At 50.6% G+C, this 17,828-nt stretch overlaps 1 long non-coding RNA gene across 1 annotated transcript; it reads right to left on the bottom strand.

The window, feature by feature from the left end:
* Positions 1-4,063: 4,063 nt before the first annotated feature.
* On the bottom strand, positions 4,064-15,664 carry LOC137228796 (uncharacterized). The gene is made up of 5 exons (XR_010945361.1): positions 13,937-15,664; positions 13,340-13,417; positions 11,697-11,770; positions 11,446-11,604; positions 4,064-4,259 (listed from the first exon to the last, which is right to left on the bottom strand). It is a non-coding gene; the product is annotated as an uncharacterized lncRNA (long non-coding RNA).
* Positions 15,665-17,828: the final 2,164 nt, after the last annotated feature.

Genomic DNA, 17,828 nt, shown 5'->3' with positions numbered 1-17,828 from the left:
GCCTTTGCCCTGAGGCTGGAGTCCCTCATTTCCCATAGCAGGTGATTGAGGATGTTATCAACTTCCTAACTTCGTAGGCAGGCCCCGCGTGCTGCAACATTCAGGCTTATAACCACTCCATCCTGTGCGGTGCGCCTCAGAACCTCCCTCTGGTTTTGTTAAACTGGATTCACCCCAAGAGGGTCCCCAGTCACACTTCGTTGAGGAGGGAGCTGTGTCTGAGCCCGGGATGCCCTTGGGAACCTGGATGGGGACCAGGTTCATTTCCTGGGCTCCCATCCCTCTCTGAGGAAGGGTGGACAGCAAAGTGACATTGCAAGACCAGAGTGCTGGGTATCAGGCCCCTGATTTCCAGTCAGTGGAGGCCCCTGAGAGCGTGGAGCTCAGCCTGGGCACCTTGCAGCCCTGGTGCCCACACCACAGCCTGGCTCCTTCTAGAGGTACAATAAATGTTTCCAAATGAGAGGAATACCAGAGCTGATACCCATGTCAGCCACCTGCCAGCTCGGGACATGGGGCAAGTACCGCCTGCTCTGAATCTCGGTGTCCTTAACTTGAAGGGGCAACAACAGGCAGCCTTCTCAGAACACTGTGATAATGAGAAGCAGGTGATGGTGACCATGTCTGGGGTGGAGCTGGTCCTCAATGGACACTGCATTTCTCCTGTGCAGGCCACCTTGACCCGCCAAGGTCCTCAGGAGCTAAGGGCTCAGCTGGGTTTATCCCCAGCTTCTCCTGTGTCCCACTGTCCCCATGCCCCGCTCCTGGGCGGGTACATTTATCCAGCGATGTGGGTGACAGGGGGGCAGCACTTGTGTCACCCAGGGCCCGGCCAACCCTGGAGAGACACTTCCAGGCTGTCGCCCTGTTCCCTGAGGCTGGGCGGGAACTCGGGGCCCTCACATCGGTCCAGCCCCTCTGTCCGCTGCCTCACAGCTTTCCATCAGGGTCCTCACCGAGGCTCCCACCGTCTTTGTGAGGCACTTGTACGTAAGCCCATGTCACCATAACCCTCTCAAAAGCCCTGTGATCGGGGCAGGGAATTAACCCCACTGAACAGAGCAAGACAGAGCCGCTTGCCGGTCGTCACTCAGCTGGGGGCCTGGGCCACACAGCAGCAGGTGAACTTCCTGCCACGATTACTGTAACCCCACGGCGCTCAGGCCTAGGATGACCCGTGAGCCCTTACCAGCCCCCAAAGCGTCCCAGAGGACAGCAGGCGCCAGGATGTCACCTCTCGATGTTTACAGCTTTTCTCAGGAGAACTCGGTTATAATATAATCCCTTCAACACAAAACCTCAAAATAAACCCATATGAATTATGGAGTGAATGCCCTGTTCACAGGAATTTTGTCAAACAAATCAAAGTCGTCTAAAGTGTTTCAGACAAATGTGAATTGTGTGCCCAGTGCAATCCCTGAAGCCTTAGTAATTAGAGGTCCCTGAGGGGAAAAGCGTGAGAACCAAACAAGCCGGAGAGTGGTACCAAGTGTGGGATCTGAGGCCAGAGGCCCAGGATTCCCTCCCAGCTCCATCCTCAGACCTCTGTGGCCTTCAGGAGGCCACTGAGAACCCCTGAGCCTCAATTTTCTCAACTATAAAATCGAGTGAGCGGCTTCCCTGGTGGCGCAGTGGTTGAGAGTCCGCCTGCCGATGCAGGGGACACGGGTTCGTGCCCCGGTCCGGGAAGATCCCACATGCCGCGGAGCGGCTGGGCCCATGAGCCATGGCCGCTGAGCCTGCGCATCCGGAGCCTGTGCTCCGCAATGGGACAGGCCACAACAGTGAGAGGCCCGCGTGCCGCTAAGAAAGAAAAAAAAAAAAAAAAAAAAAATCGAGTGGTAAGACTTCCTTCAAAGGACACTGTGAGATTTCAATTTTTAAAAGTATACTTAAACTCTACATGAATGTGGGTTGTCCTTTTCTGCTAAAATAGGCAGCTTGACATTTTTTTCCCTGTTCTCTGCCCTGTCGCTAAACTTTGGAATAGAACATGTGATCACCTTCTTTGTATATGATTTTTGGTGACTCCTAAGAGGCTTCCAGAGGTCACTATGGGAGTTCTAAGTCCTTTGAGACTGGCTGGGTTTGTGGTTTTACCTAAACAAACAAGCACAGTCAGAGGAAAACTACTTGTCCTTGTCTCCGATTACCTAATTTCCTATTTCTTACTTCCAGCTTCACATCTTTAAGCCCCATGGCCTGTCTCCATGTCGTGTGCCCTACAGTCTGGAATTGGGCCTTGAACCCCTCCAGGCCACCATCCCCACTTAGACACAACCTGCTTCTTACCCACTGATGTTCTTATTTGATGCCGCCTTTCTGCCAACTCTAGAACCTTCCATGTGCACAGCTCCAGGTCACCCCCAAGTCCGCAGGCTCCAGGAATCTTCCCCTTACCAGGGTGTGTCTCCTCCACGACCCCCAGCTCCTGGACTCACCTGCATGTTGCCTACCTCACCTGGAGAATGGGGGCTGAGTTTCACTAGGTGTGATCTGTTTCATTCAGAGGCCTGGAGCTTCTTGAGGGAACAGAGAACCAGCCCACCTGTCCTCCTTTTTTTGTACGCGGGCCTCTCACTGTTGCGGCCTCTCCCGCTGCGGAGCACAGGCTCCGGACGCGCAGGCTCAGCGGCCATGGCTCACGGGCCCAGCCGCTCCACGGTATGTGGGATCCTCCCGGACCAGGGCACAAACCCGCGTCCCCTGCATCGGCAGGCGGACTCTCAACCACTGCGCCACCAGGGAAGCCCCCTCCTGTCCTTCTTGACGTGTAGTCTTGTAGCTGGTACTTAAGACAAGCCTGTGATTCCAAATGAATTGCATTTAAATGATCTTGTCTCAAAGGATGAATTAGAGCAGCATTGAATGATAGCTATAGTTTCTGGAACCAGATCACTGGATTTAGATTATTAAATATCAAAATATTAAAATTCCCCAATTTGGGAGGATGGATCAGTTCATTTCTATAGATGATACACGTGCTGACTATTTTCTATAATGACCTTTGACATTCCTTTTACATTGACTATGGAAATAATTTCTCCTTCTCATTTCACACACAAACTGTTGTAAACTACATTTTTGTTCCTCTTTTGGTGAAAAAAATAATTAAAATGAACATGAAGGCACAAGATTGTTTTTAACGCAGTTAATGATTTTTAAATAAGTCCAAATAGGCCCTAAACCCCATTTGTCACCCTGCCAGCCCCTCCCCAAGTCTGTCACTGCAACACCCAGGATCAAAATGGCAACGTAGTAAAACATTTGCATCTCCATGTTCCAAGGACAGGGCCCTAAAATAGACGCAGGGACTGAAAATTATAGGGAAGTCAGTGAAATTCTAGGATTGCCACGGTTCCCACAGGCCCAGCCCTCCCTCGGGGAACGTGACGGCAGGAGGAGTCCAGGCACCTTTGTGTGGGTGACTCGGCGTGGGGAGTGCCCAGTCGTGCACCCCTTGAAGGCTGAGGGGAGAGAGGTACAGATCACCTGACACCTGCAGCAGGCTGTTGTCACCTGGCAGCGCATGCCACATCCCAGGGAGGGATCACTGGGCAAAGCCCAAAGCTGTGTGCTCGCCTTGGGGCTTGGGGTGTGGAGTGCCATGCAGGCTGCGAGGTGCTAGCCTCACCCCTCTCTCAGCGCTTGCCTTGGCAGGAGGTGGTCCAGGGCAGCGGGATGGCAGGGTGCTGACCAAATCAACAGAGGAAGGCCCTGGGAGGCGGTTCTGGCCGTAAGGACAGTGTTATCTGTGGGGACAGGGAGGGTGGGCCCTGGGGGGTGGCCTGGACTCCTGGACCACCGTTGATGTTCTCTGCCCGGGTTTGGGCGGCAGTCACATGGCTGTGTCCACTTTGGGATGATTCAGTAGGATTTTTTGTGCCCTTTTCTGTGTGTTTGTTTCTCCATAAAGGTTTGAAAAAATCCCAGAGTCTTTAGTAAAGCCCAGAGGGGTGGTGGGACCCCCAAGAATGAAAAGACTGTATTCCCACCAGCCTGAAAGGAAGAGGGGTCAGAGCTGTATTTAATCTGTTCAAAGGAAATAAAGAAATCGGGCATGTTTTGCACAAGGGAAAGAAGAGTTGTTTGTCCAATGTCTGAAGTTAACAGGTACTCAGAAAACAGATGACTCATGGCATTGTAGGGCCTTCTGCTGTCCCTGGCAGGCTGAGCTGTCTCCCATCCACTCTGAGGGCACACAGAGGCTTGGGCAGGATTATGTCCATGTGTGTCAAGGGTCGTCTGCTTGAGCAGCTCTGTTCTCCCAGGAATCACCCCACAGAGAGAGAGGAGAGGTGTCAAATGAATGAACAGCAATGATACTGGTGTTATCACTGAGTATCAATTTTGTGGCAAGTCAGGAAAAAAAAAGACAACTCAAACCTATGAGGAAGGTATTTTTATTAGCCACATTTTACAGAGGGAAAAACTGGGAACCCAAGCAGGTTAAAAACTTGGACACAGTTTACACAGCCATCCAGGCTGAGCACTGCCTTTCCCTTCTTCAGATCTGGTCAGGGCCACAACAAGGGAAATCCCCTAGTGTCCGGCCACGTTGGCCCTCCAGGTGTGGCCTGTCCTGTCCTACTGCTGCTGCCTCCTGACCCATCTCCTGGTGACCATGAGCTCCACAGGGTTCGGCCTGTGTGCGCCCCAAACCCAACTCTCCCCATGAGCTTCAGGGCTGTCCGTGGATGGGCCCCGCCTATCCAGTCCCATCTCACCCTCCAGTGGGACCCATCCTGCACCCTCCCCTTCCCTGCTGACCCCGGCCACAGCCAACAGTGTCCCCACCCACCTGCAGCCCACACGGGGAAGTTTGCTTTGTGCAAGCTTTACCCTTTAAGAGATTTTACTCTTTCTCTGACTATAAGATTGATATATCCTTTGTAAAAATATCTAAGCCCTATAAAAATATCAAGGAAACAGGGAACGTGTCCCAGGATCCCCCTTCAGGGAGCTGTTCTCAGGTTTGCAGCGCACACCTGGCATGCACATCGTTTGTTCTCGATGGGCCATTTTGCAGACATCTGACTGTGTGGGTTTTGGTGGACGATGCTGGCAGGGGTTGTCCGGGGCTCTTCGTAACTCCAAGATAAAAGCACTCCTGGCCACCACACATCGCCTCTCCAGTTGTTTCTCCTGGCTCCCCCTGCACCCACTGCCTGGGTGTCCTTGTCTCAGCCCCACGGATTCCTCAAGATGTGGAGAGCCCTTCCCTTCATCTCCTCTGTTCCCTGCTCTCCTCCCTGGCACAACGCTCACCCACTTTTCTATGAATTTTAATAGATTCTATGTCTCCTTCAGGGACTCTCTTAACCCCTATGGAGGGGGAGAGGGCAGCCTCCTGCTCTGAGCCCCTGGGTTATCTGTGCATACACCCTCCAGGTGGGAATCAGGTGTATGTTTAGTTTCAGTTAGTTTTATTCCCAGTCTTAGGGAGGTAGCGTTTAGTCTTTTACCATTAAATGTGATATTAGCTGTGGGTTTTTGCAAATGTTTACCTGTCTCTTTCATGGCATCTCCCCTTAAGCCAATGCAATAAAGCAAGAAAAGGGAATAAAAGGCATGTAGGTCAGGAAAGAAGAAAGATGGCATGATCGTCTGTGGAGAAAATTCCAAGGAATCAACAAAGATATCTACTAGAACTAAAAAGGAATTCAGTAAGCTTGTAGGATACTAGATAAACCTTCCAAAATTAATTGTATTTCTATATATAATAGGAGTGAACACATGGAAACTGAAACTAAACATACAATATCATTTACAATTACTCAGAAAAGAGAAATACTTTGTGTGCTGAAAACTATAAAAAGATGATGAAGGAAACAAAAGAAGATTAAATAAATAAATGGAGAACCATGCTGTGCTCATGGATGGAAGACTCAGCAGAGTAAAGGTGTACTATTCTCCCCAAACTGATATACAAGCTTATCATAGTTCCTATTGCTAGAAAGATATTTTGCCAGTATAGACAAGACTATTCTAAATTTTATATAGAAAGAGACTAGAATAGCTAAAACCATTTTTAAAATGGAGAATAATGTGGGAGGAATCAATCTATTTAATTTCCAGACTTACTACTTAACCAAGACAATCGAGACTGTGGCATGGGTAGAGGAATAGACACATCGATCAATGAAAGAGAACAGAGAACACAGAAATAGACCCACACAAATATGCCCGATTGATGTTGACAAAGGTGCAAAAGTAAGTCAATGGAGGAGAGACAGCCTTTTCAACAGATGATGCTGGAGCAATTTGGACACCCATGGGGGAAAAGGAACCACAACTAAAGTCACACACCTTATAGAAAAATAAACTCAAAACAAATCATAGACTTAACTGTAAAATGTAAAACTATAAAACTTACATTAAATAATAGAGAAAAATCTTGGGATCCAGGGTTAGGTAAAGAGTTCTTAGACCTGACACCCAAAGCATGATCCACAAAAGGAAAAGAATTGATAAATTAGACTTCATCAAAATGTAAACACTTTTGCTCTGCAAGCAAATCTGTTAACAGGATGAAAATACAAGTTTCAGATTGAGAAAATAGTTGCAAACCACAATTCCAAAAAAGAACTCTTAAAACTCAACAGTGAAAACACAAGCAACACAATTAGAAAATGAGCAAAAGACAGGGAGAGACATCTCACTGAAGAGGACATACAGATGGCAAATAAGCACATGAAAAGATGTTCAATGTCATTAGCCATCAGTGACATGCAAATTAAAACCACAGTGAGACATCACTACAACCTATCAGAATGGCAAAAATAAAAAATAGTGACAACACCAAAGGACAATGAGAATGCAGGGAAGCTGTACCATTCCCACATTATTAGTGAGAATATAAACGGTACAATGACTCTGGAAGGCAGTTTGGCAGTTTCTTTAAAAATTAAATGTGCAGGACTTCCCTGGTGGCGCAGTGGTTGAGAATCTGCCTGCTAATGCAGGGGACACAGGTTCAAGCCCTGGTCTGGGAGGATCCCACATGCCACGGAGCAACTAGGCCCGTGAGCCACAACTACTGAGCCTGTGCTCTAGAGCCCGTGAGCCACAACTATTGAGCCCGCGCGCCACAACTACTGAAGCTCACACGCCTAGAGCCTGTGCTCCACAACAAGAGAAGCCACCACAATGAGAAGCCCACGCACTGCAACCAAGAGTAGCCCCCGCTTGCCGCAACTAGAGAGAGCCTGCGCGCAGCAACGAAGACCCAACGCAGCCAAAGATAGAGAGACAGATAAATAAATTCAGGTGGCTGGCCTCTCTCTTACCCAGTACGTTTTGGTCTCCGGCATTTCATTCCTTTTCTGTGGCTCCTATAACAAATTACCACAGTTTTAGTGGCTTAAATTTTGTTCTGTTCCTTTACAGTTTTAACAGATTTATTCTTTTACAGTTCTGGAGGTCAAAGTCCACAGTGGGTCTCACTGGGCTAAAACCAAGGTGTGGGAAGCGCTGTGCTTCTTCTCGAGGCTGGAGGGGAGGCTCCGTCTCCTTGCCTCTTCCAGGTGCTGGAGGCTGCCCGCGCGTGCTGGCCGGTGGCCCCTTCCTCCACCTTCAGAGCCAGCAATGGCATCCCTCCACCTCTGCTTCCATTGGCGCCTCTCCTTCTCTGACTTTTCTACCGCCCTCTGTCCCGTATGAGGACCCTCAGGACTACACTGAGCCTGCCGGATAAGCCAGGACAGTCTCCCCATCTCGATTTTTAATTTAGTCACATCTGCGAAGTCCCTTGCCACGTGAGGTTATGTGATCACAGGATCTAGGAATTAGGACGTGGACTTTAACCTGGACAGACAACGACTCTGCGTCTCACAACCGTCCAGAGCTTGCCCAGCTTCTGGGCTCAGCAATCTCCACCCACACACTTTCCAGCGCCCTGGCCTGGCGGCTGGTTCGTGCTCAGCTGGAAGGGCGCACACTCCCCCACGACTTCTCTGCCCAGAAGTCCAGCCCAGGGCCATCCCCCAGGGAGGTGGCTCCGCCCCTCAGACAGATCATGACCTCCCTTTGCATTCTGCCTCCATACCACCTCCTGGGGCCTGGCTTGGCCCTTTCTGTCCTAAGCAAGGCTGAGCCCTGAGGACCTGGGCTTTGGGTTACATCCTTCATTCCTTTCCAAGGACCTGCTGCATGACCCTCTTCCTAGCTCTGTATCTCACCCTTCCCTTCTCCTCCTCCTGTGTTATTTGGTTGCTTTTTTCCCAGCCATAACCTACTTGGATCTCTTCGTCCTGAAAGCCCCCTTCAGGTACCTTGCCCCCTCTTTTTCTGGTGTCCCCTTTCTTGGTGAATGCTGTCACCACACAGGAGCCCTCTCTCCTTCTCACATTATCCATCAGACCCTCCAGATTCTGTCTCCTGGTGAAACCTACACTGAGTTTTCCTGCCTGGGTCTGAGCTGTAACCTCTTGTATAACCTCTTGTGTCTGATGTTACAACCACCTAACAGCTGGTCTCCCTTTCTTCATTCTAGGCCCCTGGTCCTTCCCCAACATGACTGCTAGAATGATCATTTTGCAATGTATATATAATCATATTCCACTCCTGTAAAAAAAACCTCCAGTGAATTTGGAATGTACCAGAACATGTAACACGTATTACTCCCCTCTCGTTCCCTGGAACTTGAATGAGATCCTACTATCAAAAAATATTGAACACTTTATAGCCCTTGCTATGTACATAGAAAATTTGTGCATATGCAGACCCACCAAATCCAGGAGCTGCTCCGTCATGAAGATTAGATCCCAAGAAAATCAAATGGCCTTTAATTTTATGGACCATTTCTTGAGCTTGGTCAATTGAATACAGTGGGACTTTCTCAACAGAAAACTTCTAAGTGTGGGTGCTACACAGAACAGGCAACATTATTCTTTTAACAGGACAGTTTGGAGAGTCCTTTGGTCACCCCATAAACACATTGGGAAAGATCCTCCCTGGGCAGGAGACCGACCCTTCTTGGTCACGCTGTGGCATTGAAGCCAGTATAGGACATGGCCATTAAACAGAACAGGAAGGTAGGGCAGACTTCCTCTCTAGGATTCAAAGAAAGGTGAATTAAAAGGGACAACAAACTTTCATTTTCTCCCCTATATATATATATATATATATATATATATATTTTTTTTTTTTTTTTTTTGCGTTATGCGGGCCTCTCACTGTTGTGGCCTCTCCCATTGCGGAGCACAGGCTCCGGACATGCAGGCTCAGTGGCCATGGCTCACGGGCCCAGCCTCTCCGCGGCACGTGGGATCTTCCCGGACCGGGGCACGAACCCGTGTCCCCTACACCGGCAGGCGGACTCTCAACCACTGCGCCACCAGGGAAGCCCTCCCCTATATTTTTTAGCAAGGATTTTTAAGGCCTGATGCTAATCTTAGCTATAGACATCCTAAGGAGAGAAAAAATTGCCTCTGTATTTCTGAACAACAACGTGGTAGGTATCCAAAGCTTTAAATCTGACAGAATAATTAGCCTCATGCAGGACTTGACAAAGGCAATAAAAATACGGACAAAGATTTCTGTATAAAGAAGTTCTTGTAGAGCCACCCATAAAACTAAACGTTCAACAATAGGAGAATAAACGGTCCCATCAAACATGACGCCTTCATGTGATGAGATATTACGCAGCCATCTGATATGGACAGATGCTCTTCGCCCAATATAAAGGGAAATCAGTGTTCACATAACAGGAGGCCAACTACCCTAAACATCTATGTTAAGGCTAGAAGCATATGAGCCAAAATATTAACTCATCTGGAGTATGGGTGCTGGTATTATAGCCATGATCATTTTCTTGTTTGTTTTTGTACTTATTTTCTGAATTCTCCCTCATGACAACAACTCATCTTCATGATCAGAGGATAGCAGAGTCAGAGGCTGCAGAACTGACAGTTACAGTCCAGGAGCTCTGCCTAAAGGACACGAAAGCCGCAGTACTGCACGCAGCGGATGGGGGCAAACTTCCGCCTTTCATTGTCTAGGCGGTGCTGAGCAGCTGTTGTGTGCCAGGAGCCGTGACGACCCTGGGGGCGTAGCGGTGGGTAAGGCCAGTGTCCCCCTCTAGGTGCTTCCAGAGCCTGGGGAGGCCGGCAGGTCCATTCCACCACTGAACGCAGTGGAGTGGGTCTTGTCTCTGTCCCTAGGGCATAGTAGATGCTCAGTAAAGATTTGCCGAATGAAGAAAAGTCTCTTAGTAAAAACAATAATAGCCAACATTATTATCAAGTGTGTCCCTAGGTCAGGCATTGTCCTAAACTTCACATTTTTTTTTTTTTTTTGGCCGTGCCATGAGGCATGTGGGATCTTAGATCCCCGACGAGAGATCAAACCCACACTGCCTGCATTGGAAGCACAGAGTCTCAACCACTGGACTGCCAGGAGAGTCCTCTCCCGTTTTAACTCACCTGGTCTCCCTAACAACCCTCCTGATTTTACAGATGAGGGAACGGAGATGCTGAAAAGGCAGGAGCACAGGGAAGATGGTGCAGGAAGGAAGTGAGAAGCCTGCTCCCAAGCCTTGCCTGCCTTTCATGTCACCAGGGCAAGGACACAGGACGGCGGTGAAGGTGACTGCCTCGGGCTGGCCCGTCCTGCCAAGAGGAGGTGGCAGGAACGGTCCCGACATAGTTCACGTGGCAACAAAAACCTGTTCCCGTGTGAATGGCCATCCTGCCATCCTCTGAAGCCAGCCGAGTTCTCCGGAGCCAGCTGTGGAGTGCCTGCCCAGCTTTCTTTTCCAGGCCTCCGGTGGGACACTTGTGTCCTGAAGGTCCCCAGAGCAGCCAAGGCGTAGCCAGGCAGGAGAGGAGGGAGAGGGGAGCCAGCCCTTGATTAAGGAGAGAAGTCTCTGGAAAGCCAAGAGCACAGATCGAGTTTTCTCCTCTTACAGGAATAGGGAACCGAGCTGGGTCTCCCACGCTAACCTGTGATCTTGGATTATGGAGGAAGGAAGATATGAAACGTGTGCACACTGCAAAGCCCAGGAATGAGGCCAGGACTTGACACGCAACCACTCCAGGGCTGTCTTCTCTGCTCCTGCCTGACATGTGTATTCATCAGCTCTTTGATGGCAAGTCGCGACATGCCTGCATCCTTAAATAATGAGCTGCTTAGTCTAGCTTATGTAGGGCTTCCTAGAAACGCTATCATACTTTGCATCACCTTCAAGGTCATGCTCATAACAGTACGTTTCCTTCCTGAGGCTCTCCCAGGCCGGCACGTCCAGGACGCTCTGCACCACCTGTGCTAAGCACCTGTCCCCTCCCCTACAGCTCTGTGCCAGGATCTGTGAGAGGCACTCTCCCCCGGGTGAAGTTCCCAGAACACGTTGTCCAGGAGAAACAGAGAGCAGGTGCCATGAAAGTGAATAATTTAGTAAATTCGGCGCAACTCTGTCGATTCTGGAAAGCTTAGAGTCCCACTTACTGCGATGATTTCTGCTGTCTTTCCCTCAGGTGTGTGAGAGCACGGCTCACATCTGCCTCCACGGCCTGTGTTGAAGGTGTGGTTTTACTGAACACACACGTTCGTGTTCACGTTGTCCATAGCCGTTCGTGTGCGGTGACAGCAGAGTTCGGTGTTAGCCTGTGTGATCCACAAAGCATAAAACATTTACTACCTGGCCCTTTGCCGGAAAGTTTGTGACCCCATTTTGGGTGCCATTTCTCCTTTCTTACCTGTAAACACTTTAGTTTCCATCATATTTTGGCCTCTAACATTCCCAAAGTTTCTTTTCTTCCTCTGCCCCACCCTGAAACAGATAGGGTGCATTTTTAGAATATGTAAAAATAGAGTGAGGGTCCCGGTGTGTTTGTCGGGCTGCTGACAGAGCAGGTGACAGCAACAGGATTTGCAGCTGGGCCTTGCTGTGTACCCGCCCGCCCCCAGATGTCCATCTATCGTGGGGCCCAGCTGGCCTCCAGCTTCTAGTTTCCTGCTTTCATTTTCGGTATTCATTTTATTCTTAGCCTAAGTTTGACACTTCCTCTTAGCAACATGCAAATTTCAGGCTTCCACAGATGTCTGGAAAGTTACAGCCCCAGCATGTCAGCCCTGAGGGTGGGATTGCATAGGAGTTCATATATTTTTTTTAACTTTCCTGACTATATTTTTTTGAGTTTTCCACAAGCTGGTATTGCCTTGTAAGGAGGAAAATCCTTTGCAGTGTGTTTGCGAGAAATCCGGGTTTCAACCCTCTGCTCCCTCTGAAAACTTTCCTCACCAGGCTTGTTAAGGGCTTAGCTCACAAACGTTAGTTAGTGAGCCCCTTCTGCATGCTAGAGGCCGGGGATGTGGGCCCTGCCTGTGAGAGTCTAGCAGGGAAGAGAGAGGTTTCCATATGCAACCAAAATTCAAAATGGCACAGAGAATGGTGGAGTGATGGGAAAGGTTTTGGGGACAGGTAGAGCAAGGTGGTGATACGCCACTGGGGGGCGTTATTTGTGTTATAGAATGAAAGCTAGAAATACAATTTAATTTGGTAACAAGTCAGTCCCACAGTGGTAGCACCAATTTCCATTCCCAACAGCAGTGTATAGGGATACAGTTTCTCCGAATCCTAACCAGCGTCTGATGTCGTCGTTGCTTTTATGTTAGCTGTTCTGATAGGTGTTTAGAGCTATCTCATGTGGTTTGCACTTCCCTCATAGCCAATGACAGTGAACGTTTTTGCATGTGCCTGTTTGCCATCTGTACATTCTCTATGGTGAGATGTCCCTGCACGCCTCCGCCCACACTGAACATTCCTTTTTCTTCCTTTCACAATAATATTTAGAGAACAAATTAGTGGAGGCAAGGGTTAGGGATGTGGTGACGGAACAATTCTGTATCTGGATGGTGGTGGTGGTTATACAACTCTTCACATGTGATTAAATGACACAGAACTACACCCATTGAACCAAGGTCAGTTTCCTAGTTTTGATATTGAACTACAGTTCTGGAAGGTTGGGGGCTCGGGGGGAGAGGGGTGCACAGGGCCTCTCTACTGTTTTTGCAAGTTCCTGTGTCTCCAAATAAAAAGTTAAAAAGCAAAGTCAGTACCAATCATTCTGACTGTAGGAGGATCAAAAAATCCACGATTGGGGCTTCCCTGGTGGCGCGGTGGTTGAGAGTCCACCTGCCGATGCGGGGGACGCGGGTTCGTGCCCCGGTCCGGGAAGATCCCACATGCCGCGGAGCGGCTGGGCCCGTGAGCCATGGCCGCTGAGCCTGCGCGTCCGGAGCCTGTGCTCCGCAACGGGAGAGGCCACAGCAGTGAGAGGCCCACGTACCGCAAAAACAAACAAACAAACAAACAAAAAATCCACAATTGTTACTTTACCTCTTTCCCCAGCTGATTATTTGTTTATCCTCAAACAGCCATATCACATCATCATTCGACATTAGGGCTCTACGTGCCCTAAGAAAACATACAAAATCACCATGTGGAAAAGATTGTCACAATTCACCTGAGGAATATGAACATGAAAACAGGATCTCCCCACCGGGCAGCTGAGAACGGCAGGAGGCCAGGGGGAGCAGCGGCCGCACCCCAGCGCCGTCGTCCCCCCCCCCCCCCCCTCCAATGGCCTTTCCACACTGGGACAGGCCACTGAGAGCTCCCTCAGCTTCCCCTGGCCTTTGTAAAAGGCCCCTTTGATGTGCCCTTTCTCATTTGTTTAAACAACACGACAGGATTCCTGAGGGCTGCAACCCAGAGGCCAGCTGGGTGGCCTCGCCTTTTTATGCAAAAGAGTTGAGAAACACCTGTCAGACTCTGAGGATAATTAACCTTTATTGCTTCTCATTAAGACTGCGATTGTCACTCAGCACAGATGTGGCTGCTGGATGGGGCTGGGGCTGGGGAAGGGGCGTGGAAGGGTGGGTGGGAAACGAGGAGCAGAGGCTCAAAGAGACTCGAAGCGGGAGAGACACGCACTTGCTTGTGGTCGTATGCAGGGTCAGGGCATCTGGGGCCTGCTCCAGCCGGGCCTGGGGCCCAGCTCACAGCAGGACCTACCAGGCTGCATTCCAGAAGTGGGGGAGACAGAGGTCCACATGTAGAGACATCTCCAAGCCAAGAGCCGGGCTGACGATTCCCATCAGTGCTGGAAGGGAAACAAGTTCCAGGGTGCGGGGGTTCAGACGGTTTGGGGACCTTGCTGAGACTCTCTGGAGGCTGCTGGCTCTTCCTGATATTTACACGTGCTGGAGGCGAGGCCATCAGGGTGTTGGGGCAGAGAGGAAATACTTCGTCTGCACAGTGCCCGACACAGTGGCCCATTCTGGGCTGGACAAGAGCCGTCGTGGGAGGGGAGGGTGAGGCAGACAGGTGGAGATGCCACAGGCAGACGACCAGTCAGTCAGGTCCCTTGGGCAGTGGCGAGGAGCTGGGCGGGGGTCAGAGGACTTGAGCAGGCGGAAGCGCTAGGATAAGGTCAACTTCAAAAAAGGAGCGTCGGAGTACGGTGCAGAGAAGGGATCGTGGAGGGGCAGATGTGGGACAAGAGAGACCAGTGAGAAAGTGATGGGATAGAGCACACGCATGCGCACGCACACACACACTTTCACACATATGCCCATTCACACACGCATGCACACGGGAGTAGTGATCGCTCAGGGTGGGGGGCGTACACATGGCAACAAAGCAGAGAGGGCACCTCAGGGTGTGCTGGAAGTTTCAGTCCTCTCGGTCCAAGACAATCCTGGCAAAGCACAGGATCGCGAAGAGGGAGGGAGGTCCTATGCTTCAGGCTTTCTACTGGGAAGTGTAAAAAGACACCCAACCAAGAGTAGAGATGATACACAACCTTCCAGGGCAATGGTTAAACGGCACGGAAAATTGTTAGCGTGGTGTGATCTTTTTACAGGGATATTTTGAGTACAGAATTGACTTTATTGCATAGGAGGGAATATACGGCCTGAAGAAAAAGGTGTTATAAACTCAGTGATTGAGGTCATCGGATATTCTAAGATTTCCATCTTCACGGGGCACAAATCCTGGCGCTCTCATTTAAAGAATATCTGATACTCATGTAAACGCTGATGTCTTTTCTGCCCAGTAAACATGGGAAACAGCAGCGAGGATCAACGATGCCTCAGCTCCCTGCACAGCCTTGGGTTCAAGCATGGCTCTCGCTGAGTCTCGGTGCCCCGGGTATTCAGTGGGTACAGTAATGTTTCAGTCTCTACCGTGGTAAATATGGACACATAAACCCATGGAAACGAAGCTCTCTGGGGTTCGTAATACGCTTTGAGTGTAAAGAGGCCCCGAGACAAAAGTTTAAGAAAGTCTGGTGTTTACAGGCGGTTCTGGAATGTGTTTGGGAGGAGGGGCTCTGCAGATTGGGGTGGGCAAGTCAGTGCAGGAGGAAGCAGGACGGGAGGGACCTGGGAGCCGGGAGGGCCAGGGGGCCAAGGGGGCAGCGGACGCCCTGCATGGGGGCTGCAAGAGGCAAGAGGACTTGAGAGAGGAGCCAGCTATGACTTGAGGCGGACCGTGTTGCCGTGATGTAGTTTACACTTAGGCTACCGTGCCTGAGAACGGTGGGTGTGGGTGTGTGCGCATGTGTGTACGCTCGTGCAGGGGTGGATCGGGCCATGCTAAGGCAGCGTGGGGTAGAGATCAACGTCCAGGCACCGAGACCCTCCCTCCAAGGAAGCGCTTAAGGTGACACAGGCTCCTGGGGCCAGACGTAACTTTCAAAGTGTACGCATCACCCCTGCACCCCAGCACCCCAAGATCAGAGGAGTTCACAGAGGTCTCCGGGAGACTTTGGATGTGCCTGGGGTGAGGATGGAGAACTGGCCCCCCTTGTTCTGGACTTCAGCGCTTCCATGTCAGCACAGCGGAGGCTGGCACAAGTACTTGGGTAAGGAAGCCCCACGGCCGCCATGGCCAGGACAGCCCTGGAACCACGTGCTAGGCACTGTGGCATGGACACGGTGGGGAGGCGCTGAGAACTGCAGAAGTGTTCTGCAGGCCGGCCTTCCCTCCAACACGTGTAATTACATTTGCTGGCTGCCTACACCACATGCAGGTCCCCTCCCCCCTTTCAAGAGAACCCTAGCTTTTGCCTAAGAGTTCACCCCACTTCCACACAGCCTAAGTGCCTAGGAGGAAGGTGACCCCGCCTTCAGGCCCCTGGGTGGGCTCTGATTGGCTTGAGCCATTGCCCCATCCCTGTGATTGGCCCGGGGTGGGTGTGTGAACCCACCAGTGCCATCAGGGCAGCTGGGCTCAGAAGGGGGCTCCCATGGGCCGGGGGCCGGGGGAGAGTCAGGAGGAAGAACCATCTTTGGTGAGATGGCTGATGACTGGACTACACCAAGCAAACGAAGCATTCACGGAGACCCTCCACCTTTCAGGCCAGGCGAGTTTTCTGGGACTTGTCATGAAAGCACCCTGACCGCTGTTTCGTAGCTGCTGCCGCTGTGAAAGATGCTAACGCAGATCGACACTAGTGTAGTTCTTCTTCATTCCAGACCTCAAAAGGGAGACTCATTAGGTTACCACACCAGAAGCTTTTAGAATGAAAACGTAGTGAAGTTCACATATAGCCTTCTGCATCCCAGGGCACAACGTTCTTTCAAGGTGAGTTTGCATTCTTGAATGTGAAACTTACTGCAAATGACCATCATTTTAAGCCTATAAGGAAAAGGACCAGGGCCTCTAGTGGGGGCTTCCTGGGCCTGCTCTGCCCGGTGGGTCCAAGACTCATGGCTTCCATGTGAAGACGGGCCATCGCAAGACCGCGGCTCCTAGATTTTAGGGTATTTGAGGGCCCCCAGGAAGTTGTTCAGCACAGGTTTTCAGGACCCACTGAGACAGGAACTCTGGGGTGAGGCCCCGAATCCTGCATTTGAACGGGTAGTTCTAACACAGGGCTCTAAGTGTTCAGAGACCACAGTCCTGGTCTGCCTGGGACAGGCAGAGTCCCCGCGATGCCTGCTGTCCTGGCCTGAACACTCATGGCTCTCACTCTCTGGGGTTTCTCAGTTTGGGGGTAAACAGCATGGCCGCTCGTCTCGGGGTGTGCTGAGAGCCGCAGCTGTGGAGGTGAAGCCAGCGTTGTGTGTGTCTCCCTCCGTCCCTCCGCTCCTCTACATGCAAGCTCTCCGGTGCCCGATTCCACTCAACGCGCTGGCCATGCGAGGCGCTGTACGGAAGTCCCTCCTGCCTCTGCTAAGGTCCTGTGCTCAGAGCTTCCTGCCCAAGGGCTTTGGGGAATTCTGTGTAATGGATTTATCCAAAAAGATGGATAAAAATACACTTCCCCTTCATACCACATTCAAAAGGAAATGCCAGAGGAAAAAATTAAATATTGAAAACCCATAAGACTCATCGGGAAGGGACTATAGAGGATTTAGAAACATGACAGCAGGGGGAGTGGCTTTATAAGTATGATAAGAAACCCCGAAAATGTAAAGAAAAATATTGGCAGAATTGAACATTTGAAAACTAAAACCTCTGGATGGAATTGGACTCCCGAAGTAATGCAGAAAGACGGCCACACCTCGGAGGAAAGCAGGGCTACCAAGCGCTGTGTCAGCCAGGGTGTGAGGAGAGCAGGAAGCCTCGGGGGCATCCCCTCTCCCTCCGGCCATGTGCTGCTGGGGGCTGGGTTCTGCCTGCTTCCTCGTTGCCCCTGGATCCTGTGCATTTTTGGAACCTGGATCGCCCGTCTTCCTTTTGGTTCTGTTAGCAACCTGATAGCGCTCCCATAAATGCCTTTGAGTTTACCAAAGTTCATTTGTTTTGCTTGCAAACCGATCCCTGATTGATATACCCTGTGGCAAATAAAGATCAGTTTCATTCCTCAGGAAGGGGT

Source organism: Pseudorca crassidens, chromosome 8 (genome assembly GCF_039906515.1).
Source record: "Pseudorca crassidens isolate mPseCra1 chromosome 8, mPseCra1.hap1, whole genome shotgun sequence".
NCBI classification, from domain to species: Eukaryota; Metazoa; Chordata; class Mammalia; order Artiodactyla; family Delphinidae; genus Pseudorca; species Pseudorca crassidens.
This window is presented reverse-complemented; position numbering and strand designations above follow the sequence as displayed.